General features: G+C 45.0%; 1 protein-coding gene and 1 long non-coding RNA gene across 4 annotated transcripts in view; both read left to right on the top strand.

Moving 5' to 3' along the window:
- LOC119403918 (uncharacterized) overlaps positions 1-22,692 on the top strand; it is a 177,857-nt gene that overhangs the window by 73,876 nt on the left and 81,289 nt on the right. The gene's annotated exons all lie outside the window — the stretch shown is intronic.
- LOC125759461 (uncharacterized) lies at positions 1,944-3,714 on the top strand. Its single transcript, XR_007417088.1, has 3 exons — positions 1,944-2,004; positions 3,105-3,288; positions 3,585-3,714. It is a non-coding gene; the product is annotated as an uncharacterized LOC125759461 (long non-coding RNA).

The raw sequence follows: 22,692 nt of genomic DNA, 5'->3' as shown, positions 1-22,692 counted from the left end.
AGATGTTCAGGTTTTTAGAAGACGATTGCTTTGTAGTTTGTTTGGCTTCTGTATCGGCGGCGCAAAACAATGCGCATCTCTCCTCTAAGAAAAAACAAACAAGGGGAACCAAAAACGAGAAAGAACAATCTGCTTTATGGACTTCATTCTGATCGATTCGAATTAAAGAAGCAGAAGGACAAAGTCAGCACCCAATTACACCAGCTGTGAAGCGTTAGGTAAATTAGTGGTGCCTCGAGATACAACAAACGAAAAAAACTCAAAACCTTGAATAATGCGAAAAGGAGATCAGTAGCGTACGGCAACGTGTACGTATTGGGCAAGGGCCACCATGAGTAGCTGAACGCATATAAAAGTTTTCAAGTGGTCAACATGAGAACCAATGTAGGAGGACTGTTAGCACCATAGGTCGACAAACTCACTCATGAGTCCACTCACTCAGACTCGGATCGGGCCGTGAGTCTGAGTGAGTTCGGATGCAGGGGCGTAGCCAGAAATTTTTTTCGGGGGGGGTTCAACCATACTTTATGTATGTTCGTGCGTGCGTTTGTATGTGTGCGTGCCTATATACGCAAGCAAAATTGAAAAATTTCGGGGGGGGGGTTTGAACCCCCCCCCCCCCCCCTTGGCTACGCCCCTGTTCGGGTGAGTAATATTTTGGTGAGTTTGAGTTTCAGTGAGTCCTGTTGAAGAAAATTTTAGTGAGTCTGAGTTCGAGTAAGTACAGTTGAGGAAAATATTGGTGAGTCTGAGTCCTAGTCAGCTTTAAGCGCAAAATATATTTCTTGAGTGAATCCGAGTGAGCTCCACCTTTTGTTGCCGACTTCTTCAGCATTACTATCAGCCTTATATCGGCTTATGTTTCTACTCAAATCTATTTACACTTCTCAGCACACTAGAATTCATGCACCACCTCAATATTTATTCATCAGAGGCGTGAGTTAGGGAAAGAATGCCATGATCTTCCCCGCAAACTCTTTCATGGGAAGTTTTTGATAAAAATATCTCGTGTGACTCGCGCATTTCATAAACATGTCCTTACTGGATTGATAATATGATAATGGTGATATATGATATATGATGACATCTCGTATTTGAAGGTACAAAATCAGAAGGTGCATCGTAGAGCACCGAATATGTAAGATATTGGCGTTAAAAAGGATTGACACCATGATCGAAAAAGCTCATTTTACGCCGACGGACTCATGAGTCGGCTCACTCAGGCTCACTCAGACTCAAGTGAAGCCGTGAGTCTGAGTGAGTCCGGCTGAGTAATATGTTGGTGAGTTTGAGTCTGAGTGAGTCCGGTTGAGAAAAAGTTTAGTGAGTCTGAGTCCGAGTGAGCTCTCACAGCAAAATATATTTCTTGAGTGAGTCTGAGTGAGCTCCAATTTTTTTGACGACCTATGGTTAGCACCACACGCATTTTAGCATAAGTGTCCTTGTGTGATAGAAAGGCGCTCGGCTTTTGCTGCACAAAATACACTCTAAGAAAAAAAAATAATCAAAAGAGGGTCATGGAACCGTGACTCTTTTCGGACGGTCCGTTTGACCCCTTTTGGAAGGTACAGCAGGTACAGGCAGAGAAAAAGAGTTAGCATTTCGGAAGGAGTCACTGGACGCTCCTGAAGCGCGTTTCGATTGGCTTCCGTCATGAAAGAGGCGCCGTACACGCCATACATATCGCGCGCTTGCCCTTTGGCGCCGTTGTGGCGCCTTGCTCGCCAACGGAGACAACGGAGACAGGGTTGGCGCCGGGGTGGCGCGCCGCTCTCCTCTCTCGGTCGTCTCAGTCTCCTCGTCCACCGTGTCCTCGTCTATTGGAATGCGTCGCGTGGTTGCGCCGGTTGCGTGTCTTGAAGTTTCATTGGTTTCATCAGTTTCATGTTCATGCGTGTCTTTGGTGGTGTTGACGCCGGCGACGCCGGCTCCATGCACGAAGTGACGCTTGGAGGGCGGAATATTTATGAAGCTGCGGATACGGACAACGGGCGCCAGTTAACGGTGAGTGTACTGCTTTCGTAGGTACTAATTATATAGCTTTAGCTGGGCGTCTGCACCAGCTCTGCGGAAGTTATCTGCCAGCCATTTCCAACAGCAGCCTGTGTCCGCGGGGCTGTTGCGGATGCCCAACTAAAGCTGTCAGTTAACGAGTTGCCACCGTTATGCGCGTTGCTGTACAAGCTCCCATAAAGTGAGCGATGCAAACAATTATCAAGGGTCATTGTTTGCTGATCGCACATTGTGTCTGCACTACTTTAGGTGCAAGATGTCGTTTTGAGATGCACTTTAGTCTACTTCATAATAACATTTCCATCGACCTTGAGTGTGCTGCGTGCTTCCGCGCGTGGGAACGTGAAAAAAAAAAAAAAAGCCTGTGTACAGAACGCTCAGACGCACTATATATAATGGTTTTTGTTGGCTTAAAGACGGTAGTTTCAGGTGCAGATATAGTACGGTGGGCTTCCAGAACGTATGCGGTAGTCATTCAAGTTGGACACTCCTCGCCGGTAAGGCGAAAAAGCTAGAGACTTTCGACGGCGCCCGTTGTTGCGGCCGCCGCGGTGCACTTTTTTCCTTCGTTTCTGTTTGCTGTTTTCATGTTTTTCCAACATCTGCGATGACGCTATAACAGAATCAAGTGAGTGTACGTGATGGTGGGAGTTATGTGTGCTAATTCTATAGCATATGACATGTCCAATCTCGACGTAGACGGCGTCCGCACGCGCTGGGTGTCGTTCGGGCCCTCGTACTCGCATGTGTTTATCAGAGTATGGGTTTCGTTTGTAAAACATGCGGTCAGTAACCGCTCACGGCGTGCCCTTGACTGCCGGAGGATGAGCTTGGGTGTCGGGGTAAGCCGGCGCAAAACCGTGTTTATTCTGAAACCAAATTTCGAAGCGATTTCTCAGAAAAGAAGTGCTTTCATATGTGTATAGCCAGTGCCTATTGCGAGACGAGGTTCCCACTGCCTTTTACGTGAAAATTTGTTTTCGTTGCGAAATTTGAACTAAACACTCGTGGCAGATGTGTGTACAATAACGGTGTGCTGAACAAAGGGTGGTTTTAAATACAAATAATGGGTGTGTTTTGGTTATTCCCAGAATCCCGGATCACTTCTCCCGCCTCTTCACTCCAGTTGACAGCCACACTCGGGGAAACGAAGGTGCCGCTCTGGTCTGGCTCCTCACCGCTCGTGATGGGAAAATCAACAGCGGCGTTCGCCCTGTCAACGAGGCAGTCGGTCCTACATTTCCTTTGGTTGGACAAGACGACGTAGGAAAAGAGGTGAGTGGCACCCACGCAAAGGAGCCGAACCAATTTCGTTTGTTGTTTAAAAGAGGCTCACATCATATTGTGCTGCAATTTTGTCGCCAAGTGACGTGTTACAAAAGGTACTATTTGCAAGTTGCGTTTTACACGATAACGGCAAAAAAACTTGGTTCCTTACCATACGTGTCTGCATTTGTTGTTGTTTTGTTGTGAGCCTTCATTGTGTTTATGTGAAGCACTTATTTAGTAGGTTTTGCAAACCTTTACTGCAATTTGATTTTCTCATCATAATATCACGTTCTGCTTTTCAGGTACCGTTTTTCATGGCGCTCACGCTGAACAGGAGCGACAACCTAGCAAGCCACAAGTCTGATGCCTCCAGCCGTCACCACTTTTTGATTTATTCTTAATCATAAGGAATAAAGACTGAAACATGATGCCCATTTCTGCAGTTTATTTTGCACTATATGACACTATGCACATCAGTCACACATTTTAGTTGGCTATACTCATAGAAGCATGTAAATGAGGAATACCCAAACTTCTTAATTGGAAATCACAGACCATCTTTTCGCGCTTTCTATGTAACTTTGCTGGAAAATATGTGTTGTTTTGACGAGTATTAAAATAATGGTAAAACTGTACTATTCTTTTTTTTTCAGTCGCTGGGCAGAACGGCAAGTGTTATTGGACTTGCTTAAAATGAATACTCCACTATTTTCAACAGCAGTCGCGCAAAAGTAGAGCAAGGGTCAAATGAATAGCTTAATATACTTGTGGAGTCGCTTGACGCTTCGGTGTGGGTCACCTGACCCCCGTAGGAGTGTTACCGGCAAGAGTCGTCTGACTCCCTATGAGTGGTAACGTGATCCTCCGCAAGAGCGTCTTTCCACTCTTCCTAGAGGGTCAGGGGTCTCTCCCAGAGCGAGCCGACCCTGACCCACCAAGAGAGTCACCGTGACTATTTAAAGAGAGTCCTATACGTGGCAAGTCAGAACTCTCCGAAAAGAGTCACGCATGCTCTTTTTTTCTTCTTAGAGTGTAGCTATGGTAAGCAGAGACATAGCTTTCCCATTTCCCCGAAGGTGGAGGGAAGGGGAAGCGAACTAAGTGAATTGATAGCGCATCGAGGAAGTCGCGCCAAATAAATCAGTCATTGTTGTGATCAAAACTCGAAGTTTCCCCGCCACGGTGGTCTAGTGGTTACGGCGCTCGAGTGCTGACCCGAAGGTAGCGGGATCGAATCCCGGCCGCGGCGGCTGCATTTTCGATGGAGGCGAAAATGTTTGAGGCCCGTGTACTTAGATTTAGGTGCACGTTAAAGAACCCCAGGTGGTCGAAATTTCCGGAGCCCTCCACTACGGCGTCTCTCATAATCATATCTTGGTTTTGGGACGTTAAACCCCAGATATTATTATTAAAACTCGAAGTTCATTTGCGCGAGCTTTATTCCATCCGTATGCTATGCACCTCTATAAGCAAATGGGGCCGGTCATTTGGGTTATTAAGGTGTCCTTATGTCTGAATGAAGTTTTACTGGTTATGAAATGAAATTGAAATTGTTGGGGTTTAACGCCGCAAAACCGCGATATGATTATGAGGGACACCGTAGTGGACGGCTCCGGAAATTTTGACCACCTGGGGTTCTTTAACGTGCATCTAAATCTAAGTACAGGGGCCTCTAACATTTTCGCTTCCATCGAAAATGCGGTCGCCGTGACCGGGATTCGAACCCGCCACCTGCGGGTCAGCAATCGAGCCCTATAACCACTAGACCACCGTGGCGGTTTGGTTATCAAAAGTTAGAGAAATCGCGAAAGTGAAATGGTTGGTTATGAAATGTTATGAAATCCCGAAAGTTCTGCGAAAGGGTACTTCCTCGGTGTTCCTCTGATTAACAGCCTTTAATCCTATTTTATCTTCTTTACCGCCACTGTGCGACCTTTCAGTAGATAGTCGGTGGGTTGGTGTTTACCCGCCGTGGTTACTCCTAAGCACGAGGGAAGCGCACGGTTTCACTTGCCGTCCACGGCCGTAGCATTAACATGAGTGTTAAATGCGGAAACGACCGCGTACTCAGATGGAAGCGCTCGTTAACGAAGCGTATGAGGTCAAATTTATTTCGGAGTCTGTTGTCAGGCTCGTAGCCACTTGGAGGAGGGGGGGGGGGCTACGGGCTTGCCACTCCACCCACCTCCAAATTTTGATGGAGCGAGTGTCAGTTAAAATAAATAATGAAAATAGGCGTTTTTCTCGAATAGTGAAGGCTTTTAGCCAGTGCCCCCTCCCAGAAAAAAATGCCTGGCTGCAGGCCTGTCTCTTATAATCATACCTTGGCTCTTACACGTAAAACGCCGAAGTTTCATGTATTTGGTTTTGTATACGTTTCTCATCTTGTAGCAGCGAAGCTGTTTAAGCTATCGGTATACCTTCTGCTCCGTCGTGCAAAACTCTTCAGGTGGGCATGCGCCACAGGAATTGGACAAGCTCCACGATCGTGTTAGCAGGTGCGAGTGTCAAACGAAAACGAACTCGTGGAAAAGAGAGAGAGAGAAAGAAAGAGGTAGTAAATAGAGAGAAAGAACGAGAGAAAAAAAGAGAGAGAAATAAAGCGATAGAAAGAAAGGGAAGAGACAAGTAGAGGCAAATAAAGAGACGAAACAGAGACAGAGAAAGAGAAAGCGAGAGAAACAAAGAAAGAGGGAGAAAGATACAGAGTGAGAGACAGAGAGAGAAAGAATGAGGAAGAGATAAATAGAGAGAAAGGGAAGAAAGAGAAAGAAATATAGAAAGAGCGAGAAAGAGAAATAAATAGAGTAAGAAAGAAATATAAAGAAACAGATGCAAAAAAGAGAAACATAGAGAAAGAGAAAGAAATAGATGAAGAAAGATAGAGAAAAAGAGAGAGAAATAACAATGATGACCGCCCAGCTCAGCTCTTCTTTCAGGCTTGGCACCACTAGTGCGAAGCTGCCATAATTTTTTTTTTGTGGCATGAATCCCTACCTACCACCTGAAATTAGGTCGTTCTGAATGATAAAACGCTTCGACGTGCCCGAGATCAGGGACAGTGGTTGAGCACATGTTCTTGCCGGTGAAGGCGATGTGTCGCATCAACGCACAAGATGCGAAGTGGGAGCTTAGGAACATAAGACGGCGGGTTAAAGCCCAGTCTGAGTTTCCTTAACAGCAGCTTACTCCGGCTGTGATGACATCAAGGAGGCGGACCATCGGGTGTCGTCAAATTTGCACAAGGTAGCAGCAGTAGAGTCAAGAATGCGCTGAAGTTGTCCGAGTACCAGCTGTCCCATTTTCTCGATGATACCTGGGTGTCTTAGTTTCACTGCAAGTTAGTCTTCTGCCCTGAGTACGATTTAGATTTCGTGGAATACGTTGAGTGCTTCAGGCAAAACAGTGCCACGTCATTGTGGACACTATAATAATGGCTGCATCTGAGAGTGACTGTGGTTACCGGACACCTTCCTGTGAAAGGTGTAGGATGTATATTCTCGCACAACTATTTGTTGTTTTTCTTTCTGATACTGACCGCAGGGGCAAGTGGTTACGGCCCATCGCAATGCGATCACCACACGTGCAACGTGCTTCGCACGCGCATAGCCCAATTCAACCGTATGCGGACGAAGCAGGCGACTAGCTCGTAACCCACCTCTAATTACAGCTCCCTCAATGCTCTTTTGACTGAGGACTGATGTCTACGTAAAAAAAAAACAACAACTTCACATTAGGTGTCGCACAAGCTCCAAGCCACCACTGCCACCATCGCAAATGCAGGTCAGACGAAAAAGCTTAACAGCAAGGATGGCATGCACTGAAGCATTGCACCAGACCTTGGGAATGAGCGCTATCAGCTCAATGAGAAGATTTATGGCAGGAAGATTGTGACAACTATAAGGTCATTGCTTTGGCTTCAACTAAAAAAAAGTACGCCATCGCCAGCATTCTTTTATCGCTGTTCATTCTTGACCTTCTTGCTACTTCCCCAATGCTTGTCTACGCGCTTGCTCAACATCGGCATGAAAAAGCAATGAGGCAAAAGTAAGATTGCGTTTCGAGGTGAATGAAGGTCAACGAAACATGATTGAACAAGCAAATTACCCCTTTTTTACGCAGCCCAGAAGACATTTACAATGCAGAAAAGCTATTAATCACGCGCGCGATCGTCCAACTAGCCTGCAAGGCCTCTTTTGGGTTTCTTTGTTTATATTGGGCATGCTTTTCAGCAAACCCTGCCACAGCTTTATCCGTACGCCAATTTAATTTTTGGTTTATAGAAGAACTTATGAAAGAACCTAGTCGTGGGAGCGTCGCGCAAGTTTATGCTGTCACGCTGGTGGCTCCTAAGCAAACCATGTCCTGTGCCGCTCGCTTGTCGCTGATGGCTCGGGTTAACGCTTAGTTGGCGAGCAAGACCTGCTATGGTCTCAGATGTGGGATTTGACGTTACTTTTTAAAGACGAAATGTAGCGCCACAAGATCTCGTACGAAAAGCGAAACGAGAAAAGATGTGAAGGCTCCTATTCAACATTATTCGACGCTATGTAGACTGAGAGAGAGAGAGAGAGAGAGAGATAAACATTTTAATGAAGCTGGAGATGTTTGCCTGGCTGTTCGCCTGACATGCTACTCCAGGTGCTGGGTGACGATTATGATATATACAGTGATAACCACATAACACATACAGTCACACAAGTTTACAAAGTTTCGTTCAGACTCGTGGCCCGCAAGAAATTCAACAGCGCTTTCGTGGCACGTAGCGCACAGGTGCTGCTTTGCCATGGGCCAAGAACATGTCGCAACTCTAAGCACGATCTCCGTTGAAGATGCAAGGCTGCCTTCAGAGACTGTCTCTCTGATGCGTATCGCTTGCATTCACAAAGAACATGATGTAGATCTTCTTGGACGTTGCATTGGAGGCACATTGGTGAGTCCGACAGCTTAATCTTGCTCCTGAAGTAGTTGGTGTATGCGACGTTCAGTCTGATGCGGTGCAAGCATGTTTCATCTTGCCTGTTTAGGTCTCGCGGCATATCAAAGTTACACGATGGGTCAATCTTGTAAAGTGGTCCATACTGGTGATTAGCATCTGTCCAGAGGGATCGCTGGAGCCGCCAAGCGTGTGCCGATACAATTGTCGCGGCATCTTTTCTCGAGAAAGGTATCTCGATGATTTCTCTCGAGGCGTCATGTCCAGCTTTGGCAGCGTCATCAGCCTGGACGTTGCCTTGTATTCCACAGTGGGCAGGTATCCACTGCAGAGCAATGCGGTGATGGAGGTCACAGGCTTTGTTGCATAGATATTTGATGCCCATGACGAGTTGGTCTTGCGTGCGTGGAGACTTCAGGGACTGCAGCGCCGCTCTTGAGTCGGTGAAGATCACCCAAGACTCAGCTGTCTGATCTACAATGTAATTAAAAGCAGCCCGTAGTGCAGCCAGTTCAGTCGCTGTAGATGAAGTACGGTGACTAAGAGTTGCAGAGATGGTGACATTGGCAGATGGAATCCAGACACCAATTGCAGACGATGTAGGTGTAACAGAGCCATCAGTGTAAATATGACGGTGAGCCCTGTAATTATTTTCCACGTGCTGTAGGGTGAAATATGTTAGTGCTGGTCCGGGTGTACGTCTCCTGTTCTTGAACCCAGGCACAAAAGTGATTATTGTCCACGAAGGAATTTTCCACGATGGCTCCGTAGACTGAATCACTATATAAGAAATCATCTGCCATACTTTTGTGTCATTACGTTTTATGAACGAAATTGGGAGTTACTCAAGTTAAACTTGCACTATAGGCACTATAGCACGAATATTCTTCTCGCACTCTCTTTGGCGTGCAATTATGTGCTTCTTGCTGCTGGTGCTGTCAGTTATCCTCGTCATATTGATGCATGTTGTTCGTGGTCTTCGCACAACGTCAAGTCAGCAACACCTGTCTAAATCTCTGGTACTCCGTCTACAGTGTATAGAGACTGACGTGACATAATCTTTTTGTATAAGTATCGCCGGCGAAGCGAGTGTCACAGAAACAAGGACAGGGGCGTTCGACCACCCACTGTGCTCACATTATTCCCGCATGGGGTATCCGTTTTTTATGGATGAACTAGAAGCTTTCCTGGCTTTGTGCAGGCGCTCTTCAGCGCCAGGACCTGACGGCATTACTTAACGTGTTTTTTGTAACCTTGGAGACGAAGCTCGGAAGGCAGTTGTTGCTTCTATAGGACTCCTGGCAGACTCGTACGGTTCCTCAAGAATGGCAGTCAAGTAGCCCGATTCCGCTTATCAAGGCTGGCAAGTCGCCTTTGGATATTTCCTCATACCGTCCGATCACGCTTGCGAGCTTTATATTAAAAGTAATGGAAAAGATGCTTCTTATAATAACAGCCGGATTTTTACGTGCCAAAGCCACGATATGATTATGTGCACTTTTGTAGACAGAGGGAGGAGGGGGAGGAATTTTCAATTTTGCATGTGTAATGCATGCAAAATTTTGCTTACAAGCACACGAATCCCTACCGTGAAGATGCCTTCCTTGCACTATCGTGAAGCCGTGCGGTAAATCCAAACTGCGCACCGAAAAGTTTTATATAGGGAAGCAGGATATATCGGTGTAACTCCCGTTATCATTGTTTTTTTTTTCGCGAGTTCGATATATTCAGGTTTGAGTGTACGTGAAAAAGCGGCTTACCGCTATCTGCTATTTGTTCAGGTTCCTTGCAGGACAAAACTGGCGAGTGTCCACACCCTCTGCTGTGGCCCGATCCCGGTTTGCGCCCTGGAGAACTTGAGGGCTTGAGGTAAACAGAAAATGAAGTAGACCGGTTGGTCTGCCCCGTGAGGCACACAACCAAGCGATGTATCAGTATTTATCATGCTATTATATGAAGGTCAAAGTCATCAGAGCAGCGTTAAATTCACTGCAGCTTCCACAGCGTACAATTGCCCACGCACAGGCCATACAAGCGTCCCCCCCCCCCTTAAAGTAATTTGGAGCTCAGCTAAATATTAACAAAAGTGTCGTAGTACAGCAGGCTGAGATAATTTTGAGTGCGCGCTGAAACTCTTTTGTCCATGCTAGCCTTTGCACCATACATCATCATTATCAACATAATTTTGGGTTCGTGTCTTATTTGTCGTTTGTAAACCTGACCCGGCTAAGTGAACTGGCTTTCGCGACATCGATAGCGCACGTTAATATTACAGGGTTCCAACATGCTACCATTTCCGTCATATCCTGAACGATACGCATTGCCACGACTGCTTATGCGCAGTGGCGCTGAAAAATTTGCGAGGGCTGCTGTCGCCATTTCTCATAACTGCGTGACAACATGGCGGTGTGTGTATAGCTATCCACCTAAATCCTACTTAACGCGTATTCAATGCCCTCCACTGCCCCAAGAAATCCGTGATGCTTTGTTTTACTATTCAGAGAAGCTGTTAGACTTGACGCAGCTAGGACTGTATACAGGCGGCAGCGAAGAAGCTTGCACGAAGAAATTTCCACCTGGCAGATAGTGCCACAAGGAGAGGTCGATCCCAAGTCCAAAATCAGAAGGGTTCGAACCTTCTAAAGAATAGCGGAATGCTAGAGCTCTTAGGCAGTTCATTATTACAATATTTTTCATTGAACGTACAATGGATCTGCATTGAAATAGAAAAAGATCATAGCTCAATGGTCACCTCCATCTCTCAAAGGAACTTCGACGTCGTACACCTGTCACTCACAAGCCAGCAGTAATGCGTGTCTTGGGGAACATCGGATGGCACTTCAGTTGCACGCTGCCAGAACGTCTGTTTCAGACAGGTTCAGAAGAGTTACTTTCGCACTGTGCAAGCGTGCTACACCGAGACTTTTTTTATCGTATTCTGGCCAAAAAGGAATTCAATGGTTTCCGCTCTGGCGTCCTGGTGAGGCCGTGCGGCGAATTTAAGTTGCTCTTTGAGGACACTACGTTAAAGAATTCACTGGCGCGGAGAAAACGTAGCCATTACAAATATTCCGATGCCATAGATTTGTTGTAGTACGACTTGAACCAGCAGCGAAGAGCTTGCGCTGCCCTTAAATTGTTTTGATTGAAGATGTCACCTCACATTTAACTTGCGCGGCGAAAACAAGAGAGTTACAATATTGTTATAAGAAAGGCCTTCTATAAGTATATGCATCAAGGTAGTTTTTGTTTTTCATCGGAAAATTAATGTAGGTGAGGGGGCTGTAGTGTTGGAGTAGACGTGGTTAGCGTAGCGGGCTGAGTTTGTTGCTTATCACGATAGGCTGAGGATATCTTATGCTATTGGCATGGGTGTTTCACCAGACTTTCCACTCGATATCCAGAAAGCAGCCTTGGCAGTAATGAAGTTACATGAACGAAATTACAGTAACTAAATTAATTTTTCCGGTAATGAGTGATGTAATGATTTACTATTGTTGGTAGTTTTTCAGTAATGCCATGAATTACTTGAAGCGAGTAATTTCAAGAAAATTACTCATCATTTTCCCAAATGCTTTTTACTAAAATATACCATCGCTTCCCTTATCTCATAACCAGTTGACGAAAGAAGAAAAGAAAAATAACAAAAAAATATGTTAATCTGAGCGCCAAACTTTAACCGTAGGAAGTTAAACAAAGATCTCTTAGTGTACACGAGTTCTGCATGAACGATGAAGTTTTGTTGAAATAAATTGAAGGCATCTTTTTTTTTCATCAGGAACGCAGCAGGTCGGTGCAAGTAAGTGTGCCATCAATTCACGTTTTGTCGCTTGGCCAATATATCTATGTTAAAGAGACAGGGCGTGCAAACACGGACTCAAGAGAGAAGTCGAGACACCACACGCGCCGACTGACAACTGAAAAGGCGCACAACGACGGAAAAGAAACAAGGCACGAAAACATATCTGCGCATGCCCAAGTAATAGGCGAACCTACCAATCCGGCACGCGTGGTGGTCTACATGAGAGACAACTATTCAGACACTTGATTTCTTCTTTATGCAGGTTAATCGATGGCTGGCTCACGCATGCGCTACCACTATTATCGATATGCCAGGCCTCAACCATCAAGCGCGTTTCTTCATTCCTGTGCCGGTACAAAATCGCGCATTCATCGAATTTTGGCGTGCACCAACTAGCTCAGCTCTCTGTTGCTTTAATCAATATATCTAACACAGATAAAGACACAAGTACTTCTGTGCATACGTGCTGTTTACTTCCTGATGCATAAAAAAAACAGCTGGCCTTAACTGAAGTTGAAAGTGAGCGCTCTTTGGTATTTCGTTTTTCACTCTTATTCTTTTAACCTAACCTCATAAGCGGGTTCCATGATGCGGGGTTACAGCAAATTTATGCGGCTTCCAAAAGTACAAATAATTGTTTTCCTGGGCTTCACATGCTGCGACTATAAGGAATATAGAAATGCCTCTCTTAAAAAAAAAAAAAGCGCCTTTCCGTTCTCAGTTGATAGCCTCCCCTGGAGTACACGAAAGATGAATAGCGAAATCTTTTTTTTCTCTTAAGTCATGATTTTGAACGAGAGCGTCACGCTTAGCAAGTGCTTTCATCATTGGATATATCACAAAACGGAAGCTCAAGTCCATCGTACTCAGCAGCGTAAAACTGCGCGCATTATTGGTTATTTTATAAATATCGCAGATGAAGACAACGTTGACGCGACTGCGATGTTGAATAATGAATGATGCACGTATTTCGCAGGACATGGGGTTTCAAATTTCCCGGCGCCGTTTGCCATGCGGAAAAGCTGCTGTCCAAAAGAAAGTCGTTGTGATTTGTTAATATTTCCCGTCTTAAAATTTAGAAGGCCCTGCACAATGGAGCAACGTTCGTAAAAGCCGTCTCACACTTATTTCACCTGCGTCTCTCAATGTCAAACCCTCCATGAAACCCTCCATATCAAACTATCATACATCTCGATCGCATTACAGCGGACAGCGAGTGAGCTAAAGGGGACGAGAATGTGGGTATATGGACAATCAACACATTCACTGCCAAATCTTCTTAACCTCACAAATGTGGTCATCACTAGAAAGCAAAAAAGAACACGACGCTGCGGCACGAAGTTCCCAAATTCAGAAGTCATTCATTGCAATGCAGTGACGTCTTCAGAAAGCCTATGTCGGATTTTACGCGCACCAAAACGAGAGATATGGTACACGCCACTACGAATTACAATTCTTATCTCATGCACCGAACTCTCTGTCAGCAGTTTGAGGGCACTTGAAGCTCTCAAACATAGGCTTTGCTTAGCGAAAGGCACACATTGCGCCAATAAGTGCAGCAAGAACCAACGGCAGACACTCTCATCCAAGACTTCGATATTAGTCACGTTCAAAAGTTAAGATTTTTCCCCCTCGAATATCCAATCAAAGCAGACCATTTTTAATAAGTTTCTATCAACTGGAACAGACAATATACTGACTGCCAGAAAAGCCTGGTCATTCTGGACATCAGATAAAAGCAAAAGAAACAAGAACACATTTAACCTCGGCTCTCAAGTAGCTTCGTCTCAGGTCTGATGATCTGTTCTTGCTTCCTTCGCCCCCATTATACCTTGTCGACCTCTCGAAAGGGGCTCCCTTTCAGAAAATGAGAGCGCTGATGGTATGGTACAAGACGTTTTGTATCCTAATAAAGGTACTCCGCTCTTCGCGAAGTATAAAGGAAGTCTTCCTCGCCGAAATTGGCCGCAAACGTGTATTACTGGTCCGGTCTCCCGTTTCGGTTGCCAGTAATTTTCTTATGATCTTCTTTTTCCAGCCGGTTCTGCACCACAAAGGAGGAACATGAGATCAATCCCTCCGAAAGCACTGCAGGTTTTTCTATTGGGCAAAAAAAAAAAAAAAAAAACAGCGTGTAAGTGCAAGAAACACGGCAAGAGAACCAGGGAGCAAAATTAAGTCGATGTCTGTCGTGTACTTTTTCTTTCCACAATAGAAGAAACTGGGCGAAAGAGGCGGATCACATCGAAATTGATTTTCTTTATCGCAAGAAGCACGTGCCTGTTACCACGAATCGTCGTATATTTTAATTGAATATAAACTTCATAACGGTTCGCTAGCGCGCAGGGCGATGCTTCACATGGATGCATGCACTCACACGCAGGCAGTCAACGCTAAGTGCTCTCACCTGCCATTGAGGGCCTTTGAAGATGAAATAAAGACACCGAGCAGATATGAGAGATACAGTTAGACAGGGTGCTCAAGTAACGTCGCGTGACGTCACTGACTGTCTTTTTCTGATGGAGCATCACTCTCCCAAATCTGATTGATGCGCCAATAATGAATCTCGGAATAAATACGTGATGTTATATATATATATATATATATATATATATATATATATATATATATATATATATATATATATATATTGTGTGTGTGTGTGTGTGTGTGTGGACAGACAGAAACATGACGTATTTATCCGAGATTTATTATTTGGCGCATCAATCAGATTTGGGAGAGTGATGCTCCATCAGAAAAAGACAGCCAGTCCCAATCTGATTGATGTGACACACACACACACACTATATATATATATATATATATATATATATATATATATATATATATATATATATATATATATATATATATATATATATATATATATATATATATATATATATATATATTCACCCGCAAGATCAGTTTCGCTGTCCTCTATACAGCGTCATTTCGGCCTCAACACAAGGCTCACGAACCAAAATGTCTCTCTACCGCGGCAGAAGAGCACAAGTTCTTGTTATAACAAATACATACCGCCTTCATGGCCCTGAGAGCCCTGCAGCATGGCGACATCCCGCCGAGCGGCGGCACGCCTTCGCTTGGCTTAGCACAAAAAATCCTTCCTTTCCCCCTTGGAAACGCGTCAGCTAATTTGGACAAAAAATAGCAACGAGATACGTGTATCGTGCACAGTATGGTGATACGTTGCAGCCCTGACACACACACACACACACACACACACACACACACACACACACACACACACACACACACGTATATATACATATACATATATATATATATATATATATATATATATATCTTATGGGTCATTCCATATCAAGTGTACCAGGTAAATTTTCTACCATCTCCGATCGTGCTGAAATAAATTGGGCTGGTATGTGTGAATGTCAGATGTAGTTATTCAGGCGTTATATTTCGCGAAAAAAATGTGTGTTGCCTAGAGGGCGCTTCGAACTTGGGGCACGGAAGTGAAACTGTGTCGTACATAAAAATTTATATAAAATCACTGGTTTGAGTCATTACTACGAAACAATTTTTTCTTAATTTCAAGGCGCTGCTCTTTCATGACTATGATAGTTCATTCATTTTTGTTTCAACATTCATTATTTTTCGCCTCGACTAAAAGTCGCAAGATCCTGCATGTTTAGCATTTCTCAGAAGGAGCAGCGATTTTTCCGCGAGTAATATATTCACAAGGAGGGCTTTGTAGGTTCCTATAGTAAGTGATAAAAATGCTGTGGGATCGAAAGAAGAAACGTTGCTACAATATTGTGACAAATTCGGGTAAATATAACTTTTGCATCGTTGTGTAGCATGCTTTGTGGGTATGACGTACAGAAAGTTTGAAAAGAGTAGTTTTTGTTTTAAGCGAGAAAAAAAAAATTTCTAACTGAACAACCACAACGTCATACGAAATTTTCCTTTGCCTCGCCTTCACTGCTTAGCACGTCAGCGGAGGATTCCAGCGGGGGCCTTTTCGCAGCGAATAATGCAAGTCATACAACTAACTGCTTGTCACTTATTTTAGTAATACTGCTGTATATAACGTCAAAAATGGGGCTAGTGCTACAATTATGGAACAGTACTACCCCCTTGGACCATCAAAGGGCAAGTAATATTCAACCGCTTCATCGTCCAAAGGGGCAGAATTATAATGTAGTCAATGGCCTGCAGAGCTGTTTTCAGGGCGTTGTGTTTGGCTTCTGATAATTAAGATACATAGTCTTGCGTATTAATTAATAACGGCATAATTAGACCACAGCTTGAGTTGTTTTTATGATCTTTCAGATATAATCTAACGCGTGCCTTGACTACTTGAGGAAAAAAGCCTATTTTGATTATTAATTTTTGGGTAATGCCCTGCTTAAAATGTTATGCCCCTGCATAAAATTTTTGGGAAGGGGGGGGGGGGGGCAAGGGCCCCTCACCTGGGTACGGGCCTGAATTATTACCATTAAAGAAGGGATATCTTACGACCTGCTTTTGTCATTTCTCAATATTATGTACGGAGTGCAACTCAGGAATATAAACTGCTCGCAGTTCTGCATCATGCAAAAAATGATTGCGAAAATGTCCACAATTTATACTTCGAACCCCGCAACAGTGATGTTTAGCACATTCGTGCGCTACTCATATTGATTATCGCCACATGGCGGTTACTTCTCGTCCTTTTGAGAAACGTCACGCAAAATGAGTTAAGAGTGTGTGTCACTTTTGCAACAGTGTAAGAACTTCGTCATTCTCCACGAAGTGGTCGCTAAAGTAGGCAACTTATGCTTGTATCTGAGAAATGCTGATTGTGAAAGGTTCAGGCTGTACTTTAGATTTTCGCCAAAAGGCTTCTGCATTTAGTAAGTAAATAAAAAGATCGCAGTTGTTTTCCCACACGCGTGGCTACTTCTGGCTACTTCTGCAGCTCTTGGCTAAAGTTGGCTATTTTTGGCCAGTTTTTCGAAATTCTTGGCTTTTTTTTTTCGACCTGGAAACCCTGGTTCCAACACTACGCGCAGAGCTTGTGTCCTTGGCAAGCGATTGGAACAATGTTACCGCTGCGGACGAGAGCTGTTCCGACAGGTGCGTGCACTCGGCTCGGAAAAGGTAAACACGGCGCTTACAGCCACGGTCACCGTCGGAAGCACCGAACAGCACGTGTAACTGGAAGAGGAAACAGGAGCCCCGCGCCCGTGGCCTCTCCCCTCGGGGGCTGCACTGTAATCGCATTTCCGCGGACAAACTCTGTTTGCGGGTCCGGGTTGGGCCGGCCGGTGTGTTCAAAAACAAACAACCGGAGTCAGCACCGTGCCGACTTTGCAGGCGAGGAATGATACCAGAGCATGTAGTTGGGCAAACAAATTGTTGCGAAGAAATGGTTGTTCATGCACAGCGAGGACGTTGCAACGCGTGCTTGTCCCAAGATCACAAAAGCAGGACGCCGTGCGGAAGTAGAGGAAGAGCGAAAAGTACTCATTTCGTTTAGAAAGGGCGCATGCCCTACGAGCGTTTGGATGCTTTTTACTTCGATCGACACAGAAACCGTGGGTTTGAGCGAAAGGTTAAATGCAGCCATCGGCGCCCCCGCCTGAACATCTGCGAAGTACACTGCGCTTGATGTGACATTTCGCACTAGGGTCTCAGAAGGTAACTTATAGCACTCTCGAATGTTTCGAACTGCGTTAGTACCAATGGTGTACTCTCTCAATACTCTAAATATTTATACTTTAAGAAAAAAGGTACCTCAAGTCCCGCAGCACGGTAAGGTAAATTATTGGTTTATCTTCCAAAGAAATTTCACGGGCAAAGGGAGATGCCCTATAGCGTAGAATTCTAGATAAATTTTGATCGCGCCAGATTCTTTAAAGTACACTTCCATAAACCCAAGACAAGCAGTGGCGAAGCCAGAATTTTTTTTTCGCCGGGGGCGGGGGTGGAGGGGAGTGTCCAATTTTCCTTCATGAAAATTCGTGCATATGTTTATATGTGACCGTGTATATATACACATACATAAAGTTTCATACTAAAATACCTAGAGGGGAATCTGGCGCTAGTGTCTATGTAGGGTCCTTGAGCGGCGCTTCAACCACTATAGGACTGATAGGAAGTACAGGCTTCGGATCTGCTTCGGATGGATTAGGTTCATGAGATTCGCGACGCCTGTTTGCCGAGTGTAAAGCAAAGTGATATGAAGTTATTACCAATTAACACTTGCTTGGTTCTTTTGTACGCAAAACTTATTGCAAAAAGTTCGCGTGACCGTGAGATGGAAGTGAAACCTGGGGGAATTGAACCACCAGGGTATGCATTGCTCTGCAGTTGGGTTCTAGATCTCGCATCGCGATATAATGAATTATTTTTTTACAACACTTAAAACGAACACGCTTGTTTTTCCCTCAAAAGTACGCATTGCCTTTTTATGGCAATAACAGTACTGCATTGAGTGAGAAACACTTAACGCATCATCTGTTGCGATACCAGGTGCGTCTGTCCAAGTGGTCTGCCCCCAACGCATCTCTCGTTTTGTTGTGAAGTTAGAAGAGCGTGACAGTGCGTCGGCTTAGCTTTGCCGTCGTTTTGCAGCCGATGTGAACGAGTTTCGGCAAGACGCGCTTATCAGAAAAGCGTGAACTCTATGCAATTACTTGCACTGGCATAGGAGGCTACATCTATGCGCAGCGTTGAGCGCACGACGCTTTGCTAAAACAGTCAAATACAACGTGTAAAGCTGCAACGTCGCAGCAGAACAAGAGATCTACACTCTTAAAAAAAATGGAGTGACCCTCTCTCCTATAAGGGAGAAACGGCGATGTCCCCAATGTTCGTCTTCAAATGGAGAAACCGTTCCTCCCTTTTCAATGGAGAAACCGTCAAAATCAAGATGGCTGACGCGAAGCCAGTGAAGCGAGCAATAGATTTAGGCCTAGCGAGCGCATCGATTCTCGACTGATAAAGAGTATGCGGCACTGGCAGTCACAAAAAACGGTCCCGCTGAGCTTAATATCGAACGCTATGACAATAAAATCAAGCAGTCAAACCTGTAGTGATGAAAACCTCGCGTAACGGAACGACGGAACTCGTACGTTTCGCTCGGCCAGCGAGACGGCGTTCACTTTAAAAGAGACGGATACTGCAAAGGGGCTCTCACCCGGAGACTGTACGTTAGGCTTGCTGTCTTTATTTGTCGAAGCGTCACACGGTGTAGCGACGTTATCCACGCGTTTGTGCCTCCAAAAATGTACATTCTGTCGCATCAAAACAATCCCGGCGCAGCAGAGCATAGTTTCGATAGATAGATGTTCAACTTCATATAAGTAGGTGGAGCTATGAGAGCGCCGCGGCCGCGAAGTAGGTGGTAGCTGGCGCCATCTAAAGGGATTAAACAATACTAAAAAAAAAAGTTGTTTCTGACTGAGGCGGCGCACGTTGATACTGCACACGGCATTTCGGGGAGGTGGGCCCATTCATGGATTACTCAAGGTAGAGTGACCTAGAATAGGGGGAGTGTCCAAAGCGCCGCGCGAATACATGGGAGGAGCGAGGGCCTTTTGCGGTGAACTTCCGCGCAGCGGCGCTGCCGTGCCGGACCCGTGGGCTTTCTCCGCGGCGGAAGCCGCGTCAAAGCGACGAGCGTCTGCTACGCGCGTGATATTTTGGCCTCTATTAGCTAAAATTGTGTAAATTTGGGCAATATTTAATACTGCGTCACTGCAACATAATACAGCAGCGACTCATCACACAGAAAACGCGTTTGTTTGTGTGTTGTGAAACGGGGATTTTGTATATATTCTTTCAGCTGGTTTGTCAACGCATTGGTCCACACTTCCGCGGCTGTTTGAGGAACGCATCCTGCGCGTACTTCAGCGTGAGAAAAGGCGCTTAACTTACTTTCGTGTGGAATGACGAACGAAAACTTGCTGCAGGAAAGAATAAACTGGAGATAACCAGGAGAACGTAGCACATAATGCACGTAGTAACTAGCTCATGCATGCTAAAGCGTTTGCACCCTTCATATCCTATCTTTTATTTCGTGCATTCGATTTGTTTTACAAGGCTGCCTACGGCGCTCCGCTGTTTCAAGCCATTTCATGCGAAGCCGAATGTGTCAGTCGGCGTGGCCGCGGTACCAAAAGTAAAAAATTACTCGCGTCTCGTTCACGTGGTATACACGAAAATTAGCACGGAGGGGCACGAATGTACGTATGCCCAACACGACCGATAGGTCATGGCATCACTAACTTGACATGCTTGCCATTTGCGTAACGACTAACAATAATAATATGGTGTGTGGCGCGCAAACCCGCTTTCTGTAGCCAGAAATAATTCTGACGATTTGTTTCCATCAGGTTATAAAAAACGTGATGGTCACCTGTATCGATGTAAACATGTTAGACTTACCCATACATTTTGAAGAACTGACCGCATAGGTAAAATGTATGCGAAAAAGTTACATGAAAAAAAAAAAACATGGTCTCTTATGCATTCGCCTGAGATGACTCGAAAACGAAAGCCATCTTTTTCATCAGTCGATGCATTGATCCTCCCTCACCCCTCTCCCAAAGCTGTCTTCTGTACATAACGTGCTTTCGGACTGCCGACAGGATCGAAGGCATTGCAAGCTTTCTGCACCTCACCTGCTTTTACATTGCCTCTGTGATCGGCCCCCGATCACGGAGCCAATGCAAAGCGACTGTGTCATGTGATGGCGTCAGCATATGACGTCACGTTTAATGACGTCATAGTAACGTCACAGGTTCTGTCGACGTCATCGCGTGATGATATTGTGCATCACTCGTGTTGGCTACGCCCTCGTGTTCAAGCCCTCAAGAGCCTAGAAAAGGTAGTGCTAAGCGCGAGTTCGCCCTGAAAAAGTAATTACAGTATGTTTCTAAAAGCTAGTTTCGGTTATTACTGTACCCTGACGTCACAACACGGTATGAGCTTCTCGTCACGTGCTCGCACAATATACAGTGACGTTTCCACGGCCGCTCCGCAACGTGGCTCCGTTGGCGACGCACAAGCGGCCATTTTGGAAGTTTTGATGACGCGCAAGCGGCTATCTGGAAGTTTTGGTTACCTAACGTCATCACAACTAGCCAGACTGCTGCGTGAAGTCACCAGAATTGTACTGTAGCCTGACGTCAAGCTAGTGTCGATTTCAGTAGGTGGCCATGAAAAAGGACTTTAATATCAAATTAAAATACCTTATCAGTATTTTCTGAGCTTCAAACTTGCTCAGAGCCGTCTCTGCATACAGGAGATATGTATGGCACAGTAAACTCGCCTTCGAAAAAAGGTGTCAGTACCCCTTTAAAAAAAAACAAGACAAATCAAAGTAAATGAAACGATAACAGTGCATCATCGTGTATGCCTCACTTCACGTTACGAGCGATCGCCCGAAAACAAACGTGATTCTCAGTTCAGAGCAGCTGATTGCACGCGTCTGCGGTACAAAAGAAGCTTGCTTTACCCGTCTGGTCATCTCTTTATATTTATTCAAGAGATGACCAGACTCGCTATTTAAGTACTCCGGAGCTTTAGCACGAAATTGTGGTGGACGCTATGGAGGTCATCAGGAAAAAGCGGGAAATTGCGGTCGGGTGCCCTGTTGGCGTGCACTCAACTGCGGCGGAAACAATTGTATTTTATGTAACTACTCGTCCACATCTTTTTGTAAAGTCTCTGAACCGGGCGAACGCTAACCTCCGAGAACTGTGAAAACATCTGAAGTTGAGAATAAGTTGTTTGAAACGTTTTCATTTCTTATAGTGAAGGCTTGAAGCAATGCACGCATCTCGCGCGAACGTTTCATACTGACGTCAGCGATCCAATGCAACGTGCAATATATATATATATATATATTATATATATATATATATATATATATATATATATAATATATATATATATATATATATATATATATATATATATATATTATATATTCTTTCAAATGTTTGCGCACGGTGAGCAATTGTTGTACGCTACCTCAGAAGCAAAAACATAAGCCAACAGCACTGCGGTCGTATGGCTGTCTATACTCCTTTTTTTTCTTTTTTTTGTTTCCCTTGCGTCTTCCCGGTGTGCTCCGTCCATAATAAAGAGCTAGTGGAGGCTAATGAATTGTCGAATAAAGCGGTGTGCGTATGGCTAGCAAGGGCGTCCGCAGAACTTTTTCCAGGGGGGTGCATGAGCAGAGAGTGGGGGAGGGGGAGGGGGGCATACAGCATAGGTAGCTTTTGTTTCTTTGCCGTGACATGACCGGCAATATTCGTCCATAGCAGTATGTAACGTGCAAAGTTGGCTGGTAATCCTGAATGATGTTTCACGCGATATGCGGGACTGGAGTGTGCTAATCAAGCTGTGTAGATTACTGCTACTGCATAGAAAAATTATTATCCAAAATTCCAAGGGGGGCAGCTGCCCCCCCTTGCAACCCCCTCCGGACGCCCATGATGGCTAGCAAACCAGTGGCGACCATGAGTAAAAAGCTCGTAGTGTGAAGCGGTCACTGCGCTTAAGTATTTCAGCTGACTGCGCGTGCACTTTACTTTTTTTATTACTCTTAATTCGAGTGCGTGATGATATTGCCGATTAACGTGCGAATCAGGTTTTTGTTTTCGTTCTTTGCGCGTGCGTGTCCGTTTTGCGC

This window comes from Rhipicephalus sanguineus, chromosome 1, assembly GCF_013339695.2.
Source record: "Rhipicephalus sanguineus isolate Rsan-2018 chromosome 1, BIME_Rsan_1.4, whole genome shotgun sequence".
Lineage (NCBI taxonomy): Eukaryota > Metazoa > Arthropoda > Arachnida > Ixodida > Ixodidae > Rhipicephalus > Rhipicephalus sanguineus.
The sequence above is the reverse complement of the archived record's forward strand: the minus strand, read 5'-3'. Positions and strand labels throughout refer to the sequence as shown.